The sequence below is a fragment of the Pteropus vampyrus genome, unplaced genomic scaffold (genome assembly GCF_000151845.1).
Source record: "Pteropus vampyrus isolate Shadow unplaced genomic scaffold, Pvam_2.0 Scaffold1, whole genome shotgun sequence".
NCBI lineage: Eukaryota > Metazoa > Chordata > Mammalia > Chiroptera > Pteropodidae > Pteropus > Pteropus vampyrus.
Window position 1 is genome coordinate 8797793 of NW_011888782.1, and position 15970 is coordinate 8813762.

Below are 15970 nucleotides of genomic sequence, written 5' to 3' on the forward strand. Positions count from 1 at the left end.
GCTCCCCTAAAGCCATGCCCGAGGCTTATAGATCCCTGTATCCCCAGCACTAAGCTGCCATCTAATACAGAGTTGGGAAATGCAAAATGAATGAGGGAGGAAGTATGTGAATGAACCTATGCATATAAAAACTAATAGAGACATCTCTGGTGGCTGATGACAACAGTGACACCCAGGCCTCCAAGAGTTAACTAAAGGCAGGAGGCCTAATTAGACAGTGAGGTGGCTAACATCAGATACATCTTAAAAATTAGAGCAATTAGGGCTGTGAAGGACAAGTTCAAATACATATATTGTATGCAATTCAATGTCACAGATAGGGTACAGTCGAAGAAGTTCAGAATCCATCTGATGACTTCCAAATGACTTTCTAGAGGGCATGAAAAGATAGGAAGGAACACTTTGAGTGATGGAGAGAGAGCATGGGAATTAAGACATAAAAAGTATTCCAAGAAAAGGCACAGATTACAGGGTGAACCTGGAATTAAATAACAATGTAGGAAAAAGAGTTTTTCCATCTTCTTCAAGGTCTCCAAAGAGAAAATACAGCTGAACATTTTTTTTTTTCTTTTTTCTTTTTGGTAGGCTCAGAACTGTCAGTATGACTCCAAATACCATACTGTAGAATCATCTTTCCACATTCTTTAATCCTGCTTCTGGTCCAAATCTCAATGCTAACCCCAAACTCTAAAGAATCTTAAGTGGCAAATCTTGGCTTGCTCTCCCTTGTATCACTTCCTTAAGACTAGTAATTAGCCATTTATCCTGTGCTGACAATTCAACCCAAATTTCCCTCAATGTTCTTTAGTAGTGAGCAGCAGAGATTCTCAGACTTAAAGGTACACGTGGTGCATCTAGGCATCTGTTCAAGTGCAGATTCTGGCTCAGAAGGTCTGGGCTGGAGCCTGAGTGTCTGTGCCTCTAACAAGCTGCTGGTCCATAAGCTCCACTTTGAGGAGCAAAGGTGTAGAAAACATTTAATTCTCATTTTGTGCCTAAAATCATTCTGCTCTTTTCCCTGGGAAAAAAAAGACTCCTCTCTGGCTCAAAACTCAAATGGAACATTAGTGGTCAATTATACTTTCTACCTTCACTTTGTGATTGTTTCTACCGTTTCCCTCAATTGCCTAAATGGATTTCTACAGTTAGGGATTTAGGCCAGTATCTTAGAGTTTTCAAACAGTGAAGCTATCCAACAGGGCTTTCATATACAGCTTTTGATCTTGAGAAGCTTCTTTTGCTCCTCCTCTGTTAAATTCTATCACATAATCTTTTTTTTCTCAATTTTTCTTTTTTTTAACACACTTGAAAATGTTTACATGAGCTTATTCCCTTTTGGATATACCTATATTTAAATTAAAAAGCAGTGCCTAGTCCTCATTTTAAATTATATTATTATACGCAGTGAATGACAGTGTAATATAAATACATTTTAAGGTTTAATAAAATTTAAATATTCTATTGCTCTAGTAAGGAAGCATATAGAAACAAAAAGCTATATGACATAAACCTTGATGGATTATTTGTGGTAATAACCAATATCTTTTGTAGTACTTTTATACACTAATAGAATGTATAATAACATGTTATACCTCTTGAATAAAGTATATTGATCTTTCCAAGATTTTAATTATTTTTAATGTATGTACCTTTAATAAATGTATTGAATTCACTTACAAAATTTTCTTGTTTTCTTTCTCTAGCCTGAAATGCTCTTTGAAATTCTGAAGTCAAGAACCCATATCCCACAGACATCTTACTGTGTTCACCTTGGACCGATTTCTCAGTTAATTTCCAAGTGTATCCTTTGTTGGTTCTGCCTCTTGACAGACTCATTCTTGGTGTTATCTATGTAACACTCTTTGATATCTTCACCCAAGTACTTTGGCTTGGCCCTCTATCCTTAAAAACTGTTTCTGGGGACAATCCCTGCCTTAAACCAGAGATCCTGCTTGCTGTCTCTCTATTGAGTCATCTGTTCATTCATTTCTTCATATCCATTAACATTAAGTGTTAAAAACCCGCTTGGTAACACATTGGTCATTGTCCTTTACAGTGTTCTAGCCAGGAGACAGCAATAGCAGCTTTCCTTTATAGAAGAGAAAGGAGGAAGTGGAGGAAAGAGAGAAAGAAAAGGAAGAGGTAAAAGAAAAAAGAAATGCTGAAGACTAATTTGAGTTCATTTTCCATACAATCTTTCTATACAGACATTTCTTTTTATTCAAAAAGTTGTTTGTTTTCTTCTGATGCAAACATTTTCCTTCAAACTTGTCAAGGATTTTCTAAGACAAAAAGTTTCAAAATAAAAACAAGAAAAATGAACCTGATTGCATCAAGAAAAAAAAATTACCATTGAAATAAAACAGATTTCTTACCACGGCTTTCAAGTCCCCACTTCATCTGGCCCCAGCCTAAGTCTCCAAATTCACCACCACTTTATCTCCACACCTTTGAGTCAACTGACCCCAGTCGCACTCTAAGTTTGTGTTTTCTGAGACACAATTTCATTCTCAACTCAAACCTATGCACTTGTTGAGAAGGTCTGCTTCCTTCTCAACATTTAAACTTTCTTCAAAGGTTGTTGTCAAAGAGGCCACCATGCCTTCCCCAGCCCCACGAATCAAACCGTCAGTTAGACTTAACTATTTTACTCTATTTTATATATTTTTAGCACATTTTAGTAGCTGAAATTATCTTTTCTTCATCAATAATTAATTTTCCTTCTGCCTTGGGATACAAGCTTTTTAAAGGTAATGTCTCTATCTTACAGTTTAATTCTATATCGTCGCCACCAAGAACAGTATATAGAATGCACTCAGCAAATATATAGTAACTGATTGAGTCTTAATAATTACATCACCTTTACTGTTGCCCCTACAGAAATGTCCCCTGGGAGCACAGGAGGCATTGACCTATGATTTTTACTGATGAAAACAGCCTTATAAAATCTGTGCTTGAGTTTAGGCAGGACATTATCCACCTAAACTACCTATTCTGAGGACATTATCTACCATCATGTCATTACCATAACCGTCAAGTTATAAAACTTTTCTCATACTCCCTTTTCGAATAACTGTCAGAAGATCTTTGGCATTAAAGATATGGTATATTTGTTTCCTATAGACCATATGTAAATAATTTTATTCCTAGCTTGGCTTGATTATCACTAAGCTCAACTATGGTATCTTGGACATGTCTTAAATATAAGTATCTCTTTAAACATATATTATATACTGTACGCCAAAATATATTCTAAGGGCCCACATAGTCTCTCACTTAATCTTTGACTTAGGAGTTACCTACATGGCCAAATTCCGGGAACTTTCAGGGAGAACAAAGGACCATATTAATAACAGTTTTAACACACACTCATATATTGCTTACTTATTTCCTAGATATGTAGCATGCTGTTATGCCATGACTAGAGTCATTAATTAGCTAACAAGTGAAAAAAGCCAAGGAAAGAGATAGGATAAAAAGAGAAAACATGTAAAAAAAAAAAAGGGGGGGGCAGGGTGGAAGATATTCCTTAAGTAACAAAGAATGTTTTCAAGGACTAAAAGGTAAACAAGGATCTGCATAAAAAGCATATGATCTTAAATGAAATTAGCTGAAAGTTTCCTAAAAGCAAATTTGTGACTGACTTATTCACAAACAATTGTGTATATGTGTGTGCTATCAATAAACATTAGTTAAATTAATGGATAAACATAGGACATTAATTCTTTGTAGAAAATTATAGCATATATATTTGTTACACTAGAGCAGTGGTTCTCAACCCGAGATGATTTTAAATATTCTCTACTGGGACCTCTGGTAATGCCTGAAGACATTTCTGGTTGCCACAGCTGAGGGGGTATTACTGGCCTGAGAAGCTGCTAAATATACTACAATGCACAGAACAGCCTCTCACAACAAACAATTATCTGGACCAAAATGCCAATAATACTGACACTGAAAATATGTGCCCTAGAGAAAGAAGTAATAAATGATAATTTTCAAAAAAGGATAAAGTCAGGATTCTCATACAGATATAAAATGTATATGTCTTAAAGATTTTATTTAAATCAATCAATGAAGGAACCAGACAGATATTAAAAGTGGTTTAAAAGTGAATCTGTAAAACAAATATATAGATTAGGAATTTGAAATGTATGTGTAAATGAAGGCAAAATTATCTTTTCCATCTGATGGGGAGGTAATTCATCTGAACTTCTGTTGGACCAGTAGAGGTTATCTACAATTTACAACATTGTAAAACAGTTTTCGCTGAATCAGGATGAGGTGAGACTAAAGGACTATGGTCAATGCTTAGTTTTCCACTTAAGTACATACTTTTTTTTTCCTATGGAAAAAAAGAAAAGGTAGAGACATCAGTTACCATCAAATCCTATCACTAGCCAAGTATATTTTGGTGACTTGTGGGTAATACTCACCAGAGAGTAAGTTTAGTCAGTATATAAACAATATTTTTATTTACCTAGTATCCTAGCATTTCGAATTGACTTATTCTAACTTAAGGATCTCCTCAAATATATCCCCTTCTCCTGGAAGGTACACATCTAAAATTTCTTATTGGATTATGTAGTCTTCACCTCCACATCAATAAAACTCAATGTTATCAAAAAATAAAATGTTACATATTTCATTATAATATAACAATGAGGACAATATAACAATGTCTCATAATAATCTATAAGGAGGGCAAAGTAATGATTCATAGAAAACAATAGGCCTGGAAGTAATGACTGAGACAATAAGTTTAACAGAGACTGTTTAGAATGTCCAGCATGGGCCCCTAAGGAAGCATGGATAATTCAACTTCATAAAAGTCACATGATTTTTAATGGCTCATCATCTTAACTTCATTTATGTGTATGAACTGTTTCACCAAGCCTGGCCAAGAGTGCACTGCAATCAAGATGTTAAATTCCTCTGGCTTCCTAATAGTTTCGGTGATTGAGTATGAAAATAATATCTTCAGTCAATGGTACCATATGTGTTCATTTTACTATATTTGAAAAACAAGGAAAATAAAATAAGTATGCATAAAATTCTGCACTTAAAATCTTTTCTATTTAATCATCTTGTAGAAATGAACATTTTGGCTGGGATTCAAAGTTAATCTTCATTTTATTAAAAGTCTTCTTTCTTATTCTCTTTAGTTAAAGTCTTGAAATCATCAAGATATTTTTACTAGTCTTCAGAATGACAGCTCTACCAAAGCTATAATCAAAATTGGAGACATTTACGTATATAAATACTAAGAGCAACATAATTAAATTACATCTGAATTTGATTGGCTAAAGAAACAAGAGGAGTCTATACACCATAGATCAACTGATTAGAGAATAAAACAACCCCAGCAGACAGTTATCATGCTTATTGAAAGGTTATTTTACAGAGCCTTAAACCCAGACTAATCCCATCACTAATTTAAAAAATTAGATTGAATATACCATATTTGTCAGCTGAATTCTATTATCACTCTATTGTCATTTCTTAATTACTTGAGAATATTATATCTCACAAATATCTAGTGGTAACACACAGTAGAGAGAAATGCTTTTGCCACACTAGTGAGAGCATCCTATTAGCAAGGGACATTTTATATTGTATTCTATTTCCTTAAATGATTACTGTGGCATTAATCAAAAGAAAACCTGATTAGCAAATTAAAATTTTGATTAGCTCTTTGCAGAATAAGAAAAAAATGTATTAATCAAAGACTATCAGTAGGGCATAACTGGTCCCCTACTTCGACCAATACCTCCACACTGGAAGCAGGAAGATAATGGCTGTTAACACATGAGAGTTTGAGAGCCCTTTGATTGCTGTCAAACCTTTTTATTCTTCTTTAATCAAGGCAATTACAGAGGATAGTGGTTCTTCAAGGCTTATATTGTATTTATCAAGATAAGATTGAGGTGTTTTTAAGACACAGTTCACTTATGCTGAGGTTAAAAAATACAATATCTCTCTACCAATCCTGGGGTTGTAGACTTTGCTTTCTATTTCAAAAAGTTAAAAGCCAGATTAATATTCTTCTCTGAAAAGAATATTATATTTCATCTTTGACAGTATAAATGTTTGGATCTAGGAAAAGGTAATAATGATATTTTATCAGTCTTAAAAATGACAGAAAACTCACAGCCTTATATCTGGTGATGTCAAAAGACTTTCATGTCTACAGCTATGCAACCCTGAACAAGCCCGATCCCGTCTGATTTTGGAAGCTAAGTAGGGTCTGGCCTGGTTAGTACTTGGGTGGGAGACCACGTAGGAAGACCAGGTGCTGTAGGCATAAAAAATAAAAAATAAGGGATTGTAAACGAACAAGGTCCTTGCATTCTGTGAGGTCAACCAAGGGTTGCCTTGCCTAAAAGAGTTTAAAATAATAAATAACAATAATAATAATAAAAGAGTTTCATGGAAAAACTCCAATGTGGGTAACTTTTAATAAATTAGCATATTTATTTTCTTTAAGAATTAGGAGAATTCAAATGGTGACAGTCATGATGGGCACAGACACAAAAATGAAAATTGCTTCTTTACTATGAATGAATTCAATTTCGTTTGTAGAATGCAATTCAATACTTTTGGGATGTCAGTAGAGGAAGCACTAGGATCTAGTCCTTTGCATGAAAGTTCAGAATTTAAATTAGAAAGATTTATCCACCTGTAAGTGTGTGCTTTAATTGCCATTGGACATTATAATTTATGATAGCCACTCGTTATTTATACACTCAGTAAATGTTTTGACAGTGTTCTTCTTGGCATAGTAATCTCACAAAAAGGTAAAAGAATGTAACAGACAGAGGCCTGGACCAAGAAACATGAGGCCTATATCTGAGATCCAGTTCTACCAACTGTTTAGCCATGTAAAGTCAGGCAAGGCATTTAAAGATACTAAGACAAATTTTATATTTTAAAATTTATAATGATAGTGTACTCCCTGCTTATATCATAAGGCTACTTTATAGACTAAATGGGAAAATGCATTAGGAAAATTGGAAAAAATCATTGTAAAAGTATGTGATTCTCCTAATCATTACCATGTATTTTGCTATTGGTGACACAAATGGCCACAGAGTATTTTCATTTCCATTTTTTATCATCAAGCCAGAGTACTGGCCTTTGCTGCTTATGGATGGTGCTCTCGTGGAATCAAAAACTCAGAATGAGGATGTCAGGAGAAAGAAATGGACCAAAAGCAAATAACAAAGGGTAAACTTTAGCCTCCAATCCTGTTCTAAAATTTTTGCACCTGAAAATAGATTGTATGAGTAAACTAATCAGAAATAACAAGAGATCAGATATTTCGACCACATGTTACTGTTTTACTTTACATGGTTGGTAATGAAAAAGAGAAAATATAAGCACTCATTATTTAAACATAATGTCATATTTCACTGCATTTGTTTGTGTTTATTTCTTTGTATCCTTAAGAAGCATGAGACATCTCAAAATTCTAACTCTAAGCAACAAATGTAATTCTTTCCACACTGAAACTATCTTAAAACTCCCCCAAATAAAGTAAAAAATAAAGCAAAAACAGAACTGGGGAAAGGAGGGCATGTGAAAGCATCAAGATTAGCAGTGGTGAGTGAAGTAGCACTGTGGGTCCAAAGGAACGGGGGTGGGGGGTGGGGTGAGGGGAATAAGTGACTATAAAGAGAAGAAGTGAGAACAGAGAATTTAAATAGTTCCAAGATGCTGAGCCCAGAAGAATCCCTGGATGCAACTCATACAGGGAAATGAGTATTTTTGTGCAATGTCAGGATCTGAGCTATAGCCTAGAAAATTGTAGTTAAAAGCAACAGGTCCATTGAGACTGGCCCTAGGTAATTCACGAACAATAAAATCATCAAATTCAAGAAAGCAGGGTGAAGAAGGAAGTGCCAACAGCCAAAAAAAATCACATACTGATTAATGATTCCTAAATAACAGTGATCAAATTAATGTAACAAATATTCATTGCATACATACAAGATGCTGGAAGTACAAGAGTGAAGAAAACAGGAATCTCAGTTTCATGGAGCTTATAATTTCCTGAGATAGAAAGGAATTAATTCCATTCACATAGCTGTTAAAGCTTAAGTATTATCAATAAGCATAGGTATCTTTCAAATGCCCTGTACCTTTTCCATGTCATGTAACATGTCAATTTTAAATTCTATGGCAGATCACAAAGAAAAGTGACCCTTAAGAGCCGTTAGATACTTGGCTAATTTTAATTTCAAAGGCATGGCTAAAACTGAAAAACCTTTTTAGTTCATGTAAAACAAAGAAAAAGCAAATGTGAACCAACCGCATGATCCAAACACAGCTACTTCCTACCTCAGCATATTTGCTCCATGAATCATTTATTCTTGTGGAAAGAAATAAGAGAAAATTTAAAGTCATAATATAAGAATATCAAGCAGAAGAGAAGAATATGAATCTGGCATGCTTAGAAAAGAAAATCCTTCCTGAGAAAGTCTATTTTAACTGACCAAAATCATTTTAGATAAGAGTATTTCATAATATTAAAAGGGTGGCAGGAAAAAAAAAAATGTCACAAAGAAGTGAGTATGGGAAGAATAAGATGCAGAGTAAAGTGAGCAGAGGAGAAAAAGTTACAGGATAAATGTTTAGGTTACTGAATAATGAGTTAAATGTTGCTGACTAACCCACTGGAAACTGGCCTTGCACAAACTGAAAAGATAGAAAAAGGGATTTCTCAACAGTGATTAGAGGTGTTTCCCTGACAAAGGAACTGAATCATTTATTTAGTTATAAAGCTAGATTAGTATCTTTATAAAAGGTATCTTCATATAGACTATCTTGTAAGTGCTTCTGAATAAGCTCTAATGTTTTTGGTGATAAAAGGCTCATCCAGCTCACCTGTATTTTCAAATTCATGTATCCATCTCTAAGTGGAGATACTTGACTATCACCTGACAAACATTTCTTTTCTATTTAGTTGGTTGAAAAATATTATACATTGGAAAGTTGAGGGTTTTTTAATATCATTTTTCACCTACTGAAGAACTGAAGAAAGAGTGAAATTTCCTAATCGGAAAGCAATACTTTGCTTTCATGCAAAGACTGCGTAGGCAGTCTGGCAATTTGCTGTAATCCAAGGGACAAAGCGTCCTTCAAATACATATCTAGTAAAAATGTTATCATTTAATTCCTGAAGTATTTGCTGGAAATCTTATGCTAAATCATAGTCTAAGCAAACTGAAGCTTCACATAAATTCAGATGGCCTGGTCACTCAGAGAAAAAAAAAAACCTAGATCTCAATACCTCCTCAGGGCATTACTTTTTAAAATGCATTTCCTTTGTAAACAGATGAAGTTAGGACACACTGGAAATGTTTGAAATAAGAAACTACACTGATGTATGGGTAGCACTTACTATAATAAGGTTTGATTCAATGTATTGATTTTTTATAATGTGTAGGGTACTTTCAGCATTATTATTTATCAACTTATATATAAAATCTGGCAAACGTATTTTAGGTTTAAGATCAGTTAATTGACGTTTTCCTAGTGCTTCTATAATGTGTAATGTACTAACACCTGCACTCACACAAAGCAGAATGAACAAAACAAAATCTTGTTTTTAAAAAATATTCATAGAAAAGGGAGCTCTGAATTCTTGAGTTATGCAGAAATAATCATTTTGTTTCAATGATCTCCATCAACATCATTTAAAAACATAATGGTAGATTCTTATACCCAAAAAAATATGTTGACAATAAATGATGTTTTGTTGTTGATATTATTGTTTTGTTGATTGAAAGTATTTGAGCTCTCTCAGTATCATAAAAGTAAACGTCAGAGATCATTGCATATGTGGATGTAACAGGTATAGAAATTTGGTACCAATAAACTATCCCAGAACGTTCCCTGAAATGTTAATTTTTCACACACACACACACACACACACACACACACACACACACACACACACAACAAACACGCACACACACACACTTGTATGTACAGTGCATGCGATCCTAAATGTGTGATTACTTTCTTATAACTTACCTATATTCTAAAAGAGTAGAAAATTCTTAACTAGAGGTTGCAAAAAAAAATGGACTTTATTAAGAATACAACTGAATGTTCAGGAGTGCAATGAGGCTTAGAAGAATTAAGAGGCGTATCTTTCTGCAGGCTTTTCAGTCGTGGATACACTTTGAAATCACCTGACCAATATATCTGACAAACTTCTACTCAAGAGAACTGAGTAGGGGAGGGACTTTCATTTTCTTTCCTTTTCTGACAGTACAATCCATTCGATGATACCCAGAAAATATTTTTCGAACATATTTGTGATCTCTGGCACAAAATGTAATTTGTATTACATAAGCAGAGCATGCAGTTGTAAAAATATGCCCTTTCAGTTAACTAAAAAGAAACTTGAATATTTGTTGCTTCTATTTTTTGAACTTTTAATTAAGTTCTTTAAGAAGTCTCTTAAAACCACTAGTTTAAAATTTTCACATTGAAAGTCAGACATTTGGCCCTGAGACTACATTCCACGACTGCCCAGCTACTCCATGCATAGTGGCATCCTAATTTTGAAACTATTTCCTAAGAATCTCATGAAAACAATTTTATGAACCTATAGATTCTCAACAAAGTAAGTGAAACAGGATTCACAGCCAAATAGTTGTAAAAGACCAGAGGCAATACAGCTGGTCAGATGCTCAGGGAAGAAAGTGTGTCTAGTCAGCATACGGTTGCTATCAGGTTCAAGGGGGAATTGTGGCATCACTGGTACTCTGTATCCTTCTTGTTCCCAGTGCTACAGTGAATGCAAGAAGGACTGGTAAGGAATGAAGAGGCAAAAACAAGATACAAGAGAATCACAGAATTGTATAGTCAACAGGAGCCTTAGAGATATGCTCATTTAACCTCATTTTAAAGGTATAGTCATAACACATGATATTATTACATGACCTGCACATACCTTCCATGTCCCTCTATTCACCTCGGGCAGTCACTAGTGGTTTTTCCAGCATCTTCAGGTCAGCCTTATATCCCCACTATGACATTCTCAATATGACAAATGCCTAATTGGCTTTGAGATTTCAAAGATGTATCAAACCAAAAAGAAGCAAAGTTAATTAAAGCTTTATTAATGAAGAATAGTCTAAGATATTCTTAAATGAAAATAGCTACATGCAAGACACTAAGTAAAAATGTTGCATATATTATGTGTGCTGTTTTAAGATCTACTTCCATTTTCTTTACAGTATGTCCTGGATATTCATATCTTGAAATTTTGAGAGTTTTTAATGATGATGCAGAATTCCATAGCATAGATTTGACAAGATTTTTCCACAAACCAATATGTATATTTTCATATGCCTTTGTAATTATGTCTTATGGATAAATAAAAAGAGAAATAACATCATGTTGAAATACCACACCTATTTCCCAATTCCCCTACAGAAATATACCAAGAGCAAAAATGTATAAAAGCCCATTTCCTTGCATCTCTACCAAAATGTGTTTGTGTATGTGTTCACGCCTATCAAATTTAACAAATGATCATTCATTCATACTTTATTTTGCATTTATTACTGAGTTTAAATATTTTCCATATATGTGAATACTGACTATATTTTTCCTTAACAAATCATACACTAATGACCTTTGCCCAGTTTTTTTTATTGGGTATTTGGTTTTTTCTCTTTGATTTATAAGATGCCTTCATATATTAAAAGATATTAACTTTTTAAACATATGTTGCAAATTTTGCAAAGTTTTGTTGTTTTATGCTTTGACTACATAACTTGAAATAGAGATCCAGCTCCACCTTCTCCAATATTAACTGACCATATTCCATTTTCTAAAAATCTTATCTATTCTTTTCAAAAGCTTTTCTATAATATAGTAAAGTCTAATAGTTTCTAATATTTGTTTTTCTGTTATTCATATCTGTGCAGTTCTATGTCGATATTTTATTTAATTGTTTTCTTCCTTTTTTTCTTCCTTTCTCCTTTCCTTCCGTCTCTCTGGTTTTTTTCACTCGTGCACGTGCGCGTTCTCTTTCTCTCTTTCTCTTCTCTCTCTCTCTCTCTCTCTCTCTCTCTCTCTCTCTCTCTCTCTCTCTTCCTTCTCTTTCTTCGTCCCTCTTTCCCTCTTTTCCCTTTTTCACTTCTCTGTCTCTTGTGATATCAACTTTTCCCTCCCATCTTTATTGTATCTTTCTTCTCTTTCTTTTAGTTCCTCTCTGATGTTCTGCCAGAAATCTGCTAGTAATTCTAGGTGCTGTTCTTGATGGTCTTCCTGAAGTTCCGGTTTGGGGCAAAACACATAGAACGTTGCTATCCAATCAACCACATCCGACAGCTGCACCACACTGAAATATCCTACAGCTATCCCATTTGGCAGTGTCTCCTCCAAGGAAATCATTGGATATTCACTGTCAATATGCTAAAAGGGTACATCGATAGGAGAAAAAATTACACACTCTGTTACATAACAAATAATCATGAAGGCTTATTTTCTGCCTTTCGGTTTTTTGTTTCTTTTTTTAATCATTTGGGTTCCATGTATGTCTTGATAATCTTATTTCAAGGTACACTAATTAATTTAATAGTAAATTATTAAATGAAATAATTTTCCATTTGATTTTTATACTGCCATATGCGAACATTAATAATGTCCCTAGACAGCTTTAATAATTGAGTATCTTATTAAACTTTATTTCCAATAGTTGCTTAGCATATTATTCACAAATATAGTTTTACACTATTCATTACAATAGTTAAAATTATTAGACCGCTTCACTGTCTTATTGCATTACCAATAACATCTCAAATTATTTTACATATTGTGGAGTTCAAGATAATGGGTATCTTTGTTCTTTTTTTCACTTCATGAGGAACACTTTCAAAACCGATGTGATGCTTTATAATGGATTTCATAATATTGAAAAAATTTTGCATTCTTAGGATTAATCCTACTTGGTAATGCACTATTCTTTCAGTATGCAAAACTTCAATTTTAATATTTTACTTATTTACATATATGTTTATTTCAATTTTCATATGTAAAGTTGGTCAGAAATTTTCTTTTCCTTCATTATATTTTTCAGATTGTTATTATATTCATGTTGGATTCATAAAATGGATTGAGAATTGGTTATCTTCACACAGGATAATCACATACGATGTACTCTGTTATATGCCTAAGAATATTGGATATTGAGGCTTCTCCTTTTAATTTCCATCTCCACTTTTTTCCTTGAGAGCTGGGTGAATTTCCAATGTTGGTTTCTGCTATAGACAATGTATGTGTCCCTTCAAAATCCATATATTAAAATCCTAACCCCAATGTGATGGTATTAGGAAGTGATTAGGTCGTGAGGGTGGAGCATTCATAAACAGGATTAGTGCCCTTGTAAAGATGACTCAGAGAACTCCCTCACCCCTTCGGCCAGATAAGGTTACAGAGAGAAGAGTCATTTATGAATTGGGAAGAAGGATCTCAGCAGACACCAACTCTGGCCTTGATCTTGGACTTCTTAGCCTCCAGAACAGTGCAAAAGGAACATTTGTAACTAAGCTACTAAGTCTATGGTATTTTTCTTACAGCAGCCCAAACAATTAGGACAATTTCTAATTGAGTAATTCTGCTGTATCTAATATACTTTATATTAGCTCCATTATTTTCAAACTTTATCTCTTGATGAGTTAAAATATGCTTTGAAAGTTTTTTTTTTTTTTTTTTTTTTCAAGAAGGGAATATGTAAAGTTTATCCTCTGGGCCCTAACATATATGTAGAATATTTTTGGCCACTGTTGCTTTAACATAGAAAATACCATATATTTGAGTAGTTATATTTTCATCTACATTTCTTTAAATATTTTTTCAACATAGTCTGAAATTAACTATTGTACAACGGTCAAAAGTTTTATGTCTATTTATAGTTAAACAGATTGTACGCTTTAACATGCATTTTTTTGTTGTTGTTAGTTCATCCTTATGGAGGATGACACTTGATTGCCTAGTCCTGGGACTCTTAGTAGGAACTCCATTGAGAGATTATGTAGATTTCTTATTGAAAGTAACATGCTCGCATGTGTCAAATGAAAAATTTAGATTTGCCTATAATTTTACATGGCCAATTTAAAAGTTCTAAAGGCTTTAAAAGATAAGGAAAGTGGTCAGATACAGGTAGAATAGTGACATAGATTTTATTTCCATAACATTTATTTTCAAGAATGTGCTAGAGTCTCATTCTTTTCCTGGGTTTTGATTTTTTTTTTTCTGTTGACTCCCTGCTCTACTTCTACTACTTCCAATACTCCCTGAGACCAAAATTCTATAGTAACAATAAAAACGAGATGATTCTAAGTAACAACTGCTATAATTATTCCAGTTCTAGATCTCTAAGAGAGTAAACTTTTGCATTTTCACATCTTAGGTTACTGTTTTTGTTTCTCTCCAGACATGATGCCAATGAGTTGAATAGTGTATATATACAATAACATGATTTATTATCTCCATTGATTTGAACAATTACATGGAGAAGTAAGTTAGTAGTACCAAGGAACTCTCTCAGATGTGTATGCTAAACTTTACTCTTTTACATAAAACTCAAATATCATTTCATCATCATTTTTACATTATAAATCCCTGCAAAAAGCTTCCACAGAAATCCCCTGAATTTGATCTTCATTTGTATGTGTCATTATACTTTCATTACCTTGGAGAGAAAGCCCCATTGTTAGGGCTACCAGGCATCAGAAATATATTGAACCCTTTGCTACCTTTGATAAAACTTCAACTATATCCTTGGCTCACCACAATTAGTGGTCAATGAATTCCTAAAATAGTCTTCCTCTCTCTCCATTAGACTTTAATGAATTATCCGTATTACTTTTAGTTTAGAAAGTTCAGATATTTCTACTAACTAAACCTAATACTTTCTCCTAAGCCATCACAATAGACTGCTCTTTGGTCAGTGAAGCCCTGTCTGTAACTGTTCTTACAAGTGAATTGTGGCAGTGCCTGGGTTATACCTAGAGTAATATCTAGGCTCAGTGTAAGCTGGAAATAAGTTCCACAGTGGTATATATGAATCTGATGCCATGCATTACCTTTTCTGCCAAGTGAATGTTATCTGGAGATTTTCACCAAGTATTCCACAGCCTCGCTTGCCCATGTTGAATGTGATCCTCAAAGTGTGGTCCCCTGTCCAGCAGAATCAACCCCAGCATCAGCATCAAATGAAAATTCACAGGCCCCTGAATCAGAAATCCTGGGGGTGGGATCCAGCAATCTGTTCCAGGTGATACTGATGCATGCTAAAGTTTACAAACACTGGTCTAATTATTTGTCTGGGTTCCACACATATGTGTTTATTTCACCTATGTCAATGAATTTTTCTTCTCCAGATATTGGTAATTCTATCCTTTTCCAGACTGTAGCACTTGCTGATACTTTTCTCCTCCAATTTATCATATTCTCTTAGGTATCTGAAGGACTAGTGTTGGATACATACACTCAAGATCCCTTGAGGTCATTGTAAACACAAACTTGATGCTACATTATGTACTTCCAGGTATAAGAAATAAAAGGATGGCAGGAACCCCAGAAAAGTGGCTCTAATAGGAAGTGAATAGAGTTTCTAGCTTCCTTACAACTTAACTCTCCTATTAGTGCCTCTTTGTATAATTTCTTTCCTTGATAAGTCTCCAGTATTGTGATATCTTTATTATATTTTTCACCAGAATGTCTCCTGATAGGGAAATTATGCCTGTGATTATATTCCTCATTCTATTATTAGGGTGTGTGTAAACATATTTTTCCATTCCTTCATAATCCTAAGTGATAAGCTAAATGGATACATTGATCTAAGACTTCAAAGCTAAAATAAATCCAATAAAATAAAACATGAAAGTCAAGGTCAGATTTAAATATTGGTGCTAAAGATTACCAGCTGTGTGTTGATGGGTGA

At 34.0% G+C, this 15970-nt stretch overlaps 1 pseudogene; it reads left to right on the forward strand.

The window, feature by feature from the left end:
- Positions 1-6185: 6185 nt before the first annotated feature.
- On the forward strand, positions 6186-6304 carry LOC111736267 (annotated as a pseudogene).
- Positions 6305-15970: the final 9666 nt, after the last annotated feature.